Source organism: Lotus japonicus, chromosome 1 (genome assembly GCF_012489685.1).
Source record: "Lotus japonicus ecotype B-129 chromosome 1, LjGifu_v1.2".
Lineage (NCBI taxonomy): Eukaryota > Viridiplantae > Streptophyta > Magnoliopsida > Fabales > Fabaceae > Lotus > Lotus japonicus.
Genome location: NC_080041.1, coordinates 137,113,721 through 137,127,179, shown reverse-complemented (window position 1 = coordinate 137,127,179; position 13,459 = coordinate 137,113,721).

The window sequence follows — 13,459 nt, the reverse complement described above, 5'->3', positions numbered from 1 at the left end:
CCTGTGATGCCTCTGATTGTAGAAATGAATCTAAGTATGAAAAGTCTTTTCAAAGATTCCTAGCTAAAAGCGTGGATAGAAGCTTAATGGCTTCAATGATCTATGGCGTAAGCAGAAATGGAATGCATGACATTGGCTATTCTAAACCAATTAGAAATGAGCCCTCTGTGTCTAAAGCTAAATCCTTGTATGAATGCTTTGTTCCCTCTGGTACCATATTGCCTGATCCTGTACCTGCTAAAGTTGCTAAAAACCCTCTTAAAAAAGGGATCTTTCTCTATGACTAAATATCATGCAAATATTCCTTTAAAATATCATGTTGAGACACCCAAGGTGATCAGAACCTCTGGGGTAACTTACAAGAGAGGACCCAGAAAGTGGGTACCTAAGGACAAGATTATCTATGTTGCAGATATCCTTGATAGCTCCACTAAAACACCAATCATGGTATCTGGACAGTGGATGCTCGCGTCACATGACGGGAGAAAGGCGTATGTTCCGAGAGCTGAAACTTAAGCCTGGAGGCGAAGTTGGCTTTGGAGGAAATGAAAAGGGTAAAATTGTTGGTACTGGCACTATTTGTGTAGATAGTAGTCCATGCATTGATAATGTGTTATTGGTAGACGGCTTAACACATAACTTATTGTCTATAAGTCAATTAGCTGACAAGGGTTATGATGTTATATTCAATCAAAAGTCCTGCCGGGTTGTAAGTCAAATCGATGGCTCTGTTCTGTTTAACAGCAAAAGGAAGAACAACATTTATAAGATCAGATTATCTGAGTTGGAGGCTCAGAATGTGAAGTTCCTTCTGTCTGTTAATAAAGAGCAGTGGGTATGGCATAGACGGTTAGGGCATGCCAGTATGAGAAAGATTTCTCAGCTGAGCAAGCTAAACCTTGTCAGGGGCTTACCCAATCTGAAGTTCGCTTCAGACGCTCTTTGTGAAGCATGTCAGAAAGGCAAATTCACAAAAGTCCCTTTCAAGGCAAAGAATGTTGTCTCAACCTCAAGGCCGTTAGAACTTCTGCATATCGACCTTTTTGGACCAGTGAAAACTGAGTCTATAGGTGGCAAGAGATATGGGATGGTTATCGTTGATGACTATAGCCGCTGGACATGGGTAAAGTTTCTAACCCGCAAGGATGAGTCTCATACTGTGTTCTCTACCTTCATTGCTCAAGTGCAAAACGAGAAGGCTTGTAGGATTGTGCGTGTCAGAAGTGACCATGGTGGAGAGTTTGAGAATGACAAATTTGAGAGTCTGTTTGATTCCTATGGAATTGCACATGATTTCTCTTGTCCCAGAACTCCTCAACAAAATGGTGTTGTTGAGAGGAAGAACAGAACTCTTCAGGAGATGGCTAGAACCATGCTCCAAGAAACTGGCATGGCTAAGCACTTTTGGGCAGAGGCAGTAAATACAGCATGTTACATTCAGAACAGAATCTCTGTGAGACCAATTATGAATAAGACTCCTTATGAATTGTGGAAGAACATAAAACCCAACATTTCTTATTTTCATCCTTTTGGCTGTGTTTGTTATGTTCTCAATACTAAGGATAGATTGCATAAATTTGATGCTAAGTCTTCTAAGTGTCTATTACTCGGTTACTCTGAGAGATCTAAAGGTTTTAGATTTTATAATACTGATGCTAAGACTATTGAAGAATCTATTCATGTTAGAATTGACGATAAGCTTGACTCTGACCAGTCAAAGCTAGTTGAAAAGTTTGCAGATTTAAGCATTAATGTTTCTGACAAAGGCAAAGCTCCAGAGGAAGTTGAGCCAGAGGAAGATGAACCAGAGGAAGAAGCTGGTCCCTCTAACTCACAAACTCTGAAGAAGAGCAGAATCACTGCAGCTCACCCTAAGGAATTGATTCTGGGCAACAAAGACGAACCAGTCAGAACCAGATCTGCCTTCAGACCCTCTGAAGAGACCTTGCTCAGTCTGAAAGGATTGGTGTCCTTAATTGAACCCAAGTCCATAGATGAAGCTCTTCAGGACAAGGATTGGATTCTGGCCATGGAAGAAGAATTGAATCAATTCTCCAAGAACGATGTTTGGAGCTTAGTGAAGAAGCCTGAGAGTGTCCATGTTATTGGAACGAAATGGGTATTCAGAAACAAGCTGAATGAGAAAGGAGAAGTAGTCAGAAACAAAGCAAGGCTAGTTGCTCAAGGCTACAGCCAGCAGGAAGGAATAGACTACACTGAAACATTTGCTCCAGTAGCAAGACTGGAGGCAATCAGACTGTTGATCTCTTTCTCAGTAAATCACAACATAGTTCTACATCAGATGGACGTGAAGAGTGCCTTTCTAAATGGTTATATTTCAGAGGAAGTCTATGTTCATCAACCCCCAGGTTTTGAAGATGAGAAGAAACCAGACCATGTGTTCAAATTGAAGAAATCACTCTACGGTCTGAAGCAAGCTCCCAGAGCATGGTATGAGAGACTCAGCTCATTCCTTCTGGAGAATGAGTTTGTAAGGGGTAAAGTAGATACAACTCTTTTTTGCAAGACTTATAAAGATGATATCTTAATTGTGCAAATTTATGTTGATGATATTATATTTGGCTCTGCTAATCAATCTCTATGCAAAGAATTTTCTGAGATGATGCAGGCTGAATTTGAGATGAGTATGATGGGAGAATTAAAGTACTTTCTGGGAATACAAGTTGATCAAACACCAGAAGGAACATATATCCATCAGAGCAAGTACACTAAAGAACTTCTGAAGAAGTTCAATATGCTGGAATCTACAGTGGCCAAGACTCCAATGCATCCTACATGCATTCTGGAGAAAGAAGATAAAAGTGGTAAAGTATGTCAGAAGCTCTATCGTGGCATGATAGGTTCACTTCTATACTTAACTGCATCTAGGCCAGACATACTATTTAGTGTTCATTTATTTGCTCGTTTCCAATCAGATCCAAGGGAAACCCACTTAACTGCTGTTAAGAGGATCCTAAGGTATCTGAAAGGCACCACTAACCTTGGCTTGATGTATAAGAAAACATCAGAGTATAAGCTTTCAGGTTACTGTGATGCTGATTATGCTGGAGATAGAATAGAGAGAAAAAGTACTTCTGGAAATTGTCAATTTCTGGGAAGCAATCTAGTCTCATGGGCAAGCAAGAGGCAATCAACCATTGCACTATCAACTGCAGAGGCAGAATATATCTCAGCAGCAATATGCAGCACTCAGATGCTCTGGATGAAACATCAGCTGGAGGATTATCAGATCCTTGAGAGCAATATCCCAATCTATTGTGATAACACTGCTGCAATCTCATTGAGTAAGAATCCTATCTTGCATTCAAGGGCAAAGCACATTGAGGTAAAGTATCACTTTATTAGAGATTATGTGCAGAAGGGCGTACTTCTTCTGAAGTTTGTTGATACTGACCATCAATGGGCAGATATCTTTACAAAGCCCTTAGCAGAAGATAGATTTAATTTTATTCTGAAAAATCTGAACATGGACTTTTGTCCAGAGTGAAGATGGATCAGAACCTCTAACTATGATACTTCTTGATCAGAAGATGTCTAGTCCAGAAGGTAACTCAATCAGAGTGTGTGTACCCATTGGTACTGACTCTGAAGCTGAGACAGCAACACGTGTGTCAGTATTTCTGATGCATAGTTCCTTGTGCCCGTGTGACAGTCTGTTATGATTGCGTGTAGATATGCTTCTCTCCTGTGTGTGATTTGTGTATTTACTGTTACTATCTATCTTTAATTTTCAACCGTTGATCTTAAAGTGCTTTTTGAATCAACAACGGTTATTTGTCAAAACCCACTATACACACACTATCTCGTTCACTTCCGGTTTTTACTCTCGCTCTCTCTGCTTTTTCGAAACCGCTTATCCTCGTTTTCTCTCTCGATCTCTCTTCATCTTTCAACCTTCACCTTCTACCTCAAACCTTCAACCGCTTCAAAAATGGTGAGTCAAACCAGAAGAACTACTGCAGATGCAACCCAGTTCCCTCACATGGTAGTTGGTCTAGCAACGTGTCAAAGGGGCCCTGAGAATCCGACACAAGATCAAGGTCAAGCTCAAGAGCAGATTCTTCCAATTGCAGAACGGGGCTGTGCCGTTCACTGCGTATTTGCTCCTGAGGAACTTCAAGTCCTGGCAGAATGGAGATTCGACCTCGACAAACTGGCTACAAATGGGTATGATCTTCGTCCTGAAGTCCAAGTTCAAGGTTGGGGAAATTACTTCAACAGACTTCGAGGACCGGTGTATGAGAAACTGGTCAAGGAATTCTGGAAGCACGCCGACTGCGATGATACTCAGGTGGTATCTCACATTCTTGGAAGAAAGATCATCATCACAGAGAAGTCTTTCGTGAATTTGCTGGGTGCAGACACTGCTTTTGGGTATCGTTTCCAACTCACGGAATCGAAGCTGAAACCCAGCACCAAGGATACAATCAACCAGGCCCTGTACACCAATTACAAACCGGGCAAGACGAATTGCAAGGTGATGGACCTTCATCCCAAGCTCAGGATCTGGCACAAAATTTTGCTCCACTGCATAAACCAGAGACCAAAGGGCAGTTCCCCAGACTACATCAACTTCAACCAGAAGGTGATGTTGTTCTTCATCCAAGACCAGAAGAATATCTGCCTTCCCTACTTCCTGTTCTCCTACTTGAAGGAATGTATCCGGAAGTCTCGCACCACTGCCTCCATCAAGTCAGCGATCAAGTATATTCCCTTCGGGAGACTTTTGTTTGATCTCTTCATTGAGAGTGGCCTCGTTCAAGATCTGATAAATGCTGGATGCACAGAGGATCTGAGCACCATTGTCAATGATGTCTTCACGGCAAACTCTCTAAAGAAGATGGGCCTAATCAAGAAGAAGATTGCTCCTGCCCATGAAGACACATCCTCTGAGATCAGAAGTAGAAGGATGCCTCTGAATGACTACCCTCTGTGGACTCAGGCAGACAATCCTGACGCCATTAGGTGCTATGTTGAATACCTAAGGGCTCAAGGATTCGAAATTGATCTCGATGACTTCTTCAGCAGACTGCCGCCAGCTCTAGAGTTTCCTTCTCCTCCCAAGAAGAAAGTTCAGAGGAAGATGATCCTAGAAGAATCTTCTGAGGAATCAGATGTTCCTCTGATCAAAAAGAAGAAGGCTGGTCAATCCAAGAGGAAGCAAGATGAAACCAGCAAGCCTGATGATGGTGATGATGGTGATAATGAGGATGGTCCTCCTAAGAAGAAGAAGAAGCAGGTCAGAATCGTGGTGAAGCCTACTCGGGTGGAACCAGCTGCTGAAGTGGTCAGAAGGACTGAACCTCCTGCCAGAGTGACAAGATCATCAGCACTTTCAAGTAAGTCTGCCATTGCTTCTGATGATGATTTGAATTTATTTGATGCACTTCCCATATCTGCCATGCTCAAACACTCTTCAAATCCCCTCACTCCTATTCCTGAATCCCAACCAGCTGCACAAACCACCTCTCCACCACATTCCCCAAGGTCTTCGTTCTTTCAACCTTCCCCTACTGAAGCACCTCTCTGGACTTTGCTCCAGAACCAACCCTCTAGGTCAGAAGAACCTACCTCTCCCATCACCATTCAGTACAACCCATTAGCTTCTGAACCCATCATTCATGAACAACCAGAGCCTACCCACACAGAACCTGGACCCAGAACCTCTGATCACTCTGTCCCAAGAGCATCAGAACGACTGGCTCCCAGACCTACGGATACAGACTCTTCCACAGCCTTTACCCCTGTATCCTTCCCAACCAATGTTGCTGACTCTTCTCCCTCCAATAACTCTGAATCCATTAGAAAATTCATGGAGGTCAGAAAAGAAAAGGTGTCTACCTTAGAAGAGTATTATCTCACTTGTCCAAGCCCTAGGAGATATCCTGGCCCTAGACCTGAACGTCTAGTTGACCCAGATGAACCTATCTTGGCCAATCCTTTACAAGAGGCAGACCCTTTGTCTCAACAAGCTCACCCTGCCCCAGACCAACAAGAGCCTATTCAACCAGAACCTGAACCAGAACAATCTGTGTCTAACCAATCCTCGGTTAGATCACCTCATCCTCTGGTTGAAACTTCAGAACCTCACCTTGGACCCTCTGAACCCAATGCTCAAATGTCTAACATTGGTTCTCCACAAGGTGTCTCTGAAGCTCACAACAGCAATCACCCAGCCTCTCCTGAAACCAACCTCTCCATAATTCCTTACACTCACCTCCGACCCACATCTCTCTCTGAGTGCATCAATATTTTCTATCATGAAGCCTCCTTGAGGCTACGCAATGTGCACGGTCAGACTGACCTCAGTGAGAATGCTGAACGTGTGGCTGATGAGTGGAACACTCTGGGCACTTGGCTGGTGGCTCAAGTTCCAATTATGATGCAGCTCCTGCATGCAGAGGGAAGTCAGAGGATTGAGGCTGCAAAGCAAAGGTTTGCTCGAAGGGTGGCTCTTCATGAACAAGAACAGAGACATAAGCTTCTTGAAGCTATTGAAGAAGCCAAGAGAAAGAAAGCTCAAGCAGAAGAAGCTGCACGTCAAGCAGCAGCTCAAGCTGAACAAGCCAGATTAGAGGCAAAACGACTTGAAGCTGAGGCTGAAGCTCTTAGATGCCAAGCACTTGCACCAGTAGTGTTTACTCCTGCTGCTTCTGCTTCTATTCCAGATCATCAAGCTGCTCAGAATGTTCCTTCCGGTTCTACTCAGTCAAGCTCATCCAGACTCGACATCATGGAACAACGTCTTGACATTCATGAATCCATGCTGATTGAAATGAAGCACATGATGATGGAACTTCTGCGGCGAACTGATAAACCCTAGTTTTAGGATCTCCTCGTTTTTCTTTTTCTTTAACGTTGTTTTATTTTTGTTAACTTCTGTTTCTTTTTATTTATTTATTCTACTTTGTTCGTTTGTGATTATCTATGCATTACTATATATATTTGTGTCACAAATGTTTGCAAAATCTTTTTATTCATAATATCTTTATGTTTACATCATACATTCTTTCCCTAAAAGTCTAGAATGGCGGATCCCTCCTTATTCTTCTGCACTCCTGGCGCTGCTCTGACCTATCCTTCTCCAGACGCTCCAGTGCATGCTGGATGTTGTTGAGCCTGTCCTTTAGCTCATCCCTCTCCAGAATCTCTTCTGCGGTCTTGAGCTTCTCTTCCAAACTCTTTTTTTCTTCCAGCAGCTTGAGTTCAAGCCGGCTGAGTTCTTGCACCTCCTCCACGAAGGCAAGAAATTCCCTCAGGTCTCTCTTCAACTCTGGACGCAGGTCCTCCTCCAGCAGTGTCCGTGTCAGCTCCGCGATGGTCGTTGTACCCTCTGGATGCCTGATGTTAAGGAACAAGTCCTCCTCGAAGGCCTTCTTCCTCAGCTCTTCTAGTGCTACGATGTATGATGCCATTTTTTTTTCCTTACTGATAATTGTTCGAGGTGTGAAGCTTACCTTTCTCTCCAACGCTTTATATAGGCTTCACTTTCTCTCTGAAAGTTAATGCTCCTACAGTTTCTCGAGGTTAAGTTCTTGGTAACTGACCCTTCTCTTTACTCCCTTGACCGGTGGTAAACGTTCTTCTCTTGCATTAACTCTTCTATTTATTTCGCCTAACTCTGATTCTTGCATCGTTTTCATTTTTCTTTAAACTTAGACCTTCTCTAAGGGGGAGTACCTTGTACTTCAAGCTAAGTTTTTCACACCCCCAGCTTTTTGCTTATGACAAAAAGGGGGAGTAAACCCAGTTTTTGATGTGTAAGATGTGTTATTGTGATTTATTTTTTCTTTTGGAGAATTTAAGAGTTCCACCTTCATGACCATAGATGTGTCACTGGGCAAATACAAGGAATACATTTCACTTCTTCTGAAGTGATTCTAAGTTGACTCTGATACCCAAGACTCTGATACCTTGTCCGTGACTCTGATTACTTATGCGCTCTGATTACTCGATTTTCATCTATGTCATAAGTTTTTCACTCTGAACTCTTATATCATTTAGCTCAGAATCTAGACTTTACTAACGTTTTCATCAAGTATTAGATTCAGGGGGAGCTAAGCTCAGAATCAAGCAGTGACTTGAATTCAGAATGAGCAAGATAAACTATTCACATCAGGATAAGTCTTATTCTATATCTCTAAACTCTGAGTGAATTTAGTTTAATGTTTAAGAATTGTTCATCAAAAATCTTAGTTTTGTCATCATCAAAAAGGGGGAGATTGTAAGATCAAGTTTTGATCTAGTAGTACAACTCTATGTTTTGATGATTACAAGTTAACCTTTTGATATGAACAATTGTGGTACTCTAACGTGTTTTTCCGAGTGTGCTATTTACAGGCTCTGACCTCAACTCAATCTCACACAAATCAGAAGCACTGTGTATAAAGAGCAACCCAAGCAACGCTTTCGCATTCACCATGTTCAGTATGAACAATGGAAAAGCTTCAGAAGTTCTGAAGTTATACAAACTCTGATGTGGACTCAGTCACTAGAAGCTCTGAAGATCCAGAAAGTCTGATAACCAAGAAACACTGAAGGCTCAGATATTCTGATGGTGTAGAAGACTCTGAAGATCCAGAAGCTGATTAGTGAAATTCTGTTGTCCAGAAGCAAGATACTCTGAAGACCATGTTCTTCCCTCTGAGTTCAGAATCAGAAGAAACAATGGTCAGAGGATCTGGGCTTTCCCTCTGACTCTGATCAACCGGCTTCACAAGTTCCAATATGAAGCATCCCCTGATCAGAAGTCTCCTAGGTTTAAAGTTCAAGTCGCTATCCAAGTACAAAAGCAAATGTACCTTCCTGACGACCTACCTAACAGTCTCAGACACAGCAGAAGCTGGATTTTCCAGAACTGCCCTCCAACGGTAGCATTTCTCATGCAACGCTCAACCCTAATCCTTGGAGTATATAAAGAGGCTGAAGACTGAAAGAAACGGCTAGAAGCATTCACATACGCGCAAGACAAACTTAAATTCTTCTAAGCTTTCTTTCATCTGAAATTCATTGAGTTTACTATTAGCTTTTTAGAAGCAAATCTCTTGTAAACAATTCTTTGATAAACAGTTTGTTTAGTTCCTTTAGGAGATCAAGGTTGATCGGATCCTAGAGAAGACTAAGAGAGTGAATCTTAGTGTGAGCTAAGTCAGTGTAATTGTTAGTCACTTGTAGGTTTCAAGTGCAGTTGTAACTCTTACCTGATTAGTGGATTGCCTTCATTCTAAGAAGGAAGAAATCACCTTAACGGGTGGACTGGAGTAGCTTGAGTGATTTATCAAGTGAACCAGGATAAAATCCTTGTGTGCTTTTCTATCTCTTATCTTTAGCACTTAAGTTCTCGAAAGATTTGTCTAAATCTTTAAGGTGGAAGCTTTATACTGAAAACGTTATTCAAACCCCCCCCCTTTCTACCGTTTTTCATACCTTCACTTTCAACTTCATTGCAGTATGACTCCAGATTGAGATCTGAACTGGAAGGTAGATTGGAGAGTTGTGGACATGCGTTTGTAAAAGCTTCAAGCTTTGATTAGGAAGTGACGGAGAACTGCACTGAGTTGCCTCAACTCTTTTTTTTACTATCCAAATGGGTAATGACATAGTGTGATGAAACTATAAGAGCAACTCCAACCCCAAAATTCTTATCTGGTTTCTTAACACACTATTCAGCACTATTCAGCACTATTCCTGTGGGCCCTGTCTACCACATCAGACTTAAGAAACTCCTAAGAAACTGAAGCAGATTTTGCTCCAACCCATGGTTTCTTAAATTACTATTTGAAGGGTCCCACCATACAACATAAATTAATAATATTTATTTTCACTCAATTTAGATTTAAAATTTAATACTAAATCAATACTTCAACTTAAAAATAATTTAATTAAAATTAATACGAATTTAATTTAAATTTAATTTTACTTAATATTTAAAACAATTAAATTTAAATATCGGCATGCTAACTTGAAACAAAAATAAAAAAGTACATTGTGTTATTTCTAGCAAAAACAATTTTATTGAATGATAGAAATAAAGACGAAAGAAAATACATGACAATGAAAAATAAGCAACAATACATTTGAAATGAAATACATAATAACACTTGAAGGTTAATTTTCATTATTCTCGTTTTCGGGAAGCTGCCAAATATGCTCCACCAAGTCTGCTTGAAGCTGGTGATGAATTGACCTATCAATTTGATGTGCTCTTCTTTCCAAGATATTTCTAAAAGCGGGAATATGACCACTTACTACTTCAGCATCCAATATGTCATTATTGACCTGATCATAAACAAAATTACCTCGGTACGTGTTGCGCTCATCTTCAACAATCATGTTGTGCAATATGATGCAAGCATACATTATTGACTTCATCTCATTCGGATGCCAAAAGCGTGATGGACCACGAACTATTGCAAACCGAGATTGGAGAACGCCGAATGCACGTTCAACGTCCTTTCTTGCTCCTTCTTGTCTTTTCGCAAATTTTTGCCTTTTTTCTCCTTGCGGCATTGGGATGGTCTTCACAAATGTAGCCCACGGGGGATAGATACCGTCTGCTAGATAGTATCCCATGTTATACATTGTTCCATTCACGCTAAAGTTCACCATGGGAGCATTTCCACTCAAAACCTCATTAAAAACCGGAGATTGATTTAGCACATTAATGTCATTGTTAGAACCTGCAATGCCAAAAAATGCATGCCAAATCCACAAGTCTTGTGATGCCACTGCTTCAAGCATGATTGTGGGCTTTCCATGATCACCTCGGGTGAATTGACCTTTCCACGCAACTGGACAATTCTTCCATTCCCAATGCATACAATCAATAGAACCCAACATACCTGGAAATCCACGATACTCGCCCCATTGAAGTAAGCGGGTAATGTCTTCCTGGTTCGGGCGCCTCAAGTATGTTTCACCAAATACTGCACACACACCTTCCACAAAATTCTTTAAGCACTCAATTGCAGTACTTTCACCAATTCGAACGTACTCGTCAACACTGTCAGCAGGTGATCCGTACGCCAACATACGAATAGCGGCGGTGCACTTTTGTAATGGTGACAGGCCTTGTCTTCCAACTGCATCGACAGACATTAAAAAGTACGGGTCATGAGACCCAAGGGCCCCTACAATTCTGAGGAACACATGCTTTCGCATTCGAAACCTTCGTCGGAAAAGCTCTTCCGTGTACACAGGATTTTCGGAGAAGTAGTCATTCCACAACCGCTCGTTCCCAGCTTCACGATCTCTCTCTATCACCTTTCTTGTTCGCTTGGGCCTAACGGTGTTGGCACGTCGTTGATAAAACTCCATCTCCTCCTGCATCATATCTTCTATAGTCGTGTCATTGATAAGTTCGTCAATGACAACGTCGTAAATGTCCAAGTCGGCCATATTGTTTGGATCCATTCTATGACACAATGAGAAACTATCAGTGTAATTGGATAGGAGGAAGACAATATGAGAGGACAAAACAACTCTTGAATGTTGAGATGAATGAAATATGACATGTATAAATAAGAGAAACAACAACGGCTATATTCTCCAACGGCTATATTCCCCAACGGCTATATTCTACAACGGCTATATTCCCCAACGGCTATATTCCCCAACGGCTATATTCTCCAACGGCTATATTCCCCAACGGCTATATTCCCCAACGGCTATATTCTCGAACGACTATATTCCCCAACGACTATATAGAACACATAAGTAGAAACGCAGTACACATTAAGAAAAATTCGAATACTGAAATTACAACATTAATGCAGAATACATAAGTAGAAATGCTAAAATTACAACACTAATGCAATACACATAAGTAGAAATGCTAAAATTACAACACTAATGCAGAATCAATAAGTAGAAATGCTAAAATCACAACATTGGCACACGCTAAGAAAGACAACAACAAGAATTAAGACATTCCTAGTTCTTTCATGGCGAATTCAACTAGGCGCTGATGCGTTGCTAACTGCACCTCGTTCATTTCAGATGTGTCCTCCATAAGGATATCTTTGTATTCCTTCAATAACCGCGCCTTTTGAAGTTTGTTTTTTTCCTTTTTCACCTCCAGTTCTTCAGTCTTGAGCTTCTCAAAACTCGCAAGGAATCCTAGTTTAGCTTTCCCGATGGCTATCATCTCGGAGTTAGGAACATAATCGAGATCACTTGAAGCTGTGTCTCCTACTTTGGCCTTCCTTTTCTGGTTCTTTTTTCCCAACGGGCGGGTTGCTGGTTGTGTGGCCTCATATTCGTCGCCCTCAATTGATGCACTCCGGTCAGACGATGTTGCATACACCCCATCTCCTGACTTCTTCTGCCTCGTTGAACTGGTTGTCATAAATGTTCCCTTCCACTTTGGTTCATCCTTCACCAACCGCCATTCATTCTCATGTTTGAAATCTTTACACGTATCTACATGATATAATTGATGCGCCGTAGCCATGATGTCCTTATCTGAGTGTCCACTTTTCCAATGATTGACGGCTTTAGTGTGGCAACCGACAAATTTTTGAAGATCAGCATTCAATTTATTAAAATGAGATTTCAGGGATAACCATGTCCTCGAAGGAGAGGCATCGTCGCGGTACTCCTCATATTGGGCTCGAATCTTATTCCAGAACAAATCTGACTTTTGCTCATTTCCCACGACCCGATCGGTAGAAACGTTGAGCCATGATTGAAGAAGAAGTATATTATCTTTACCACTCCATTTGGTGCGTTTCTTTCCGGATTCTTCAAGATCAATATCATCTAGACCCCGTTGAGTAGAAAATTCAGGCTCATCGGGCATAGCCTCACATTGTGTACTTGAGACTTTTGAACTACTGCTGCTACCAGTAGGAGGTGCTTGGTATTGTGGTGGATACATGCAATATTGTGGATTGTTTGGATAAGACATTTGTGGTGGATATGGTCCCATTTGACCCTGAGGTTGGTTTTGATGGTAGAACGATTGTGGAAACATTTGATACGAAGGATTTTGAACATTACCACCGGTGTGAGGAGGTTGGTTTTGAGGGTGACACATCTGCGGATGTTGGCTTTGTGGTTGATACATTTGCGGATGTGGGTTTTGTTGTTGGAACATCGGCATAGGTTGGCTTTGCGGGCGAATCATCTGCGAATGTTGGTTTTGTTGTTGGAACACCATCATAGGTTGGCTTTGCGGGTGAATCATCTGCGGAGATTGGTTTTGTGGCGGAAACATAGGCGAAGGTTGCAAACCTTCACTTGTAGGTGTTTCATTGTCGAGCAGTGGATAGTATTGCTCATAAGGATTAGACATTTTGAGAAATTTGAGAATTTTTGGACAAGAGAGAAATTGTGGGAGTAAATGCTAGTGTTTCAAATGCTAGTGTATAAGGTAAAGAAGCTGGGAATTGAAGGTTAAATAGTGGTTTGGGCCAATGAATGCGATACTTGTTGTTGC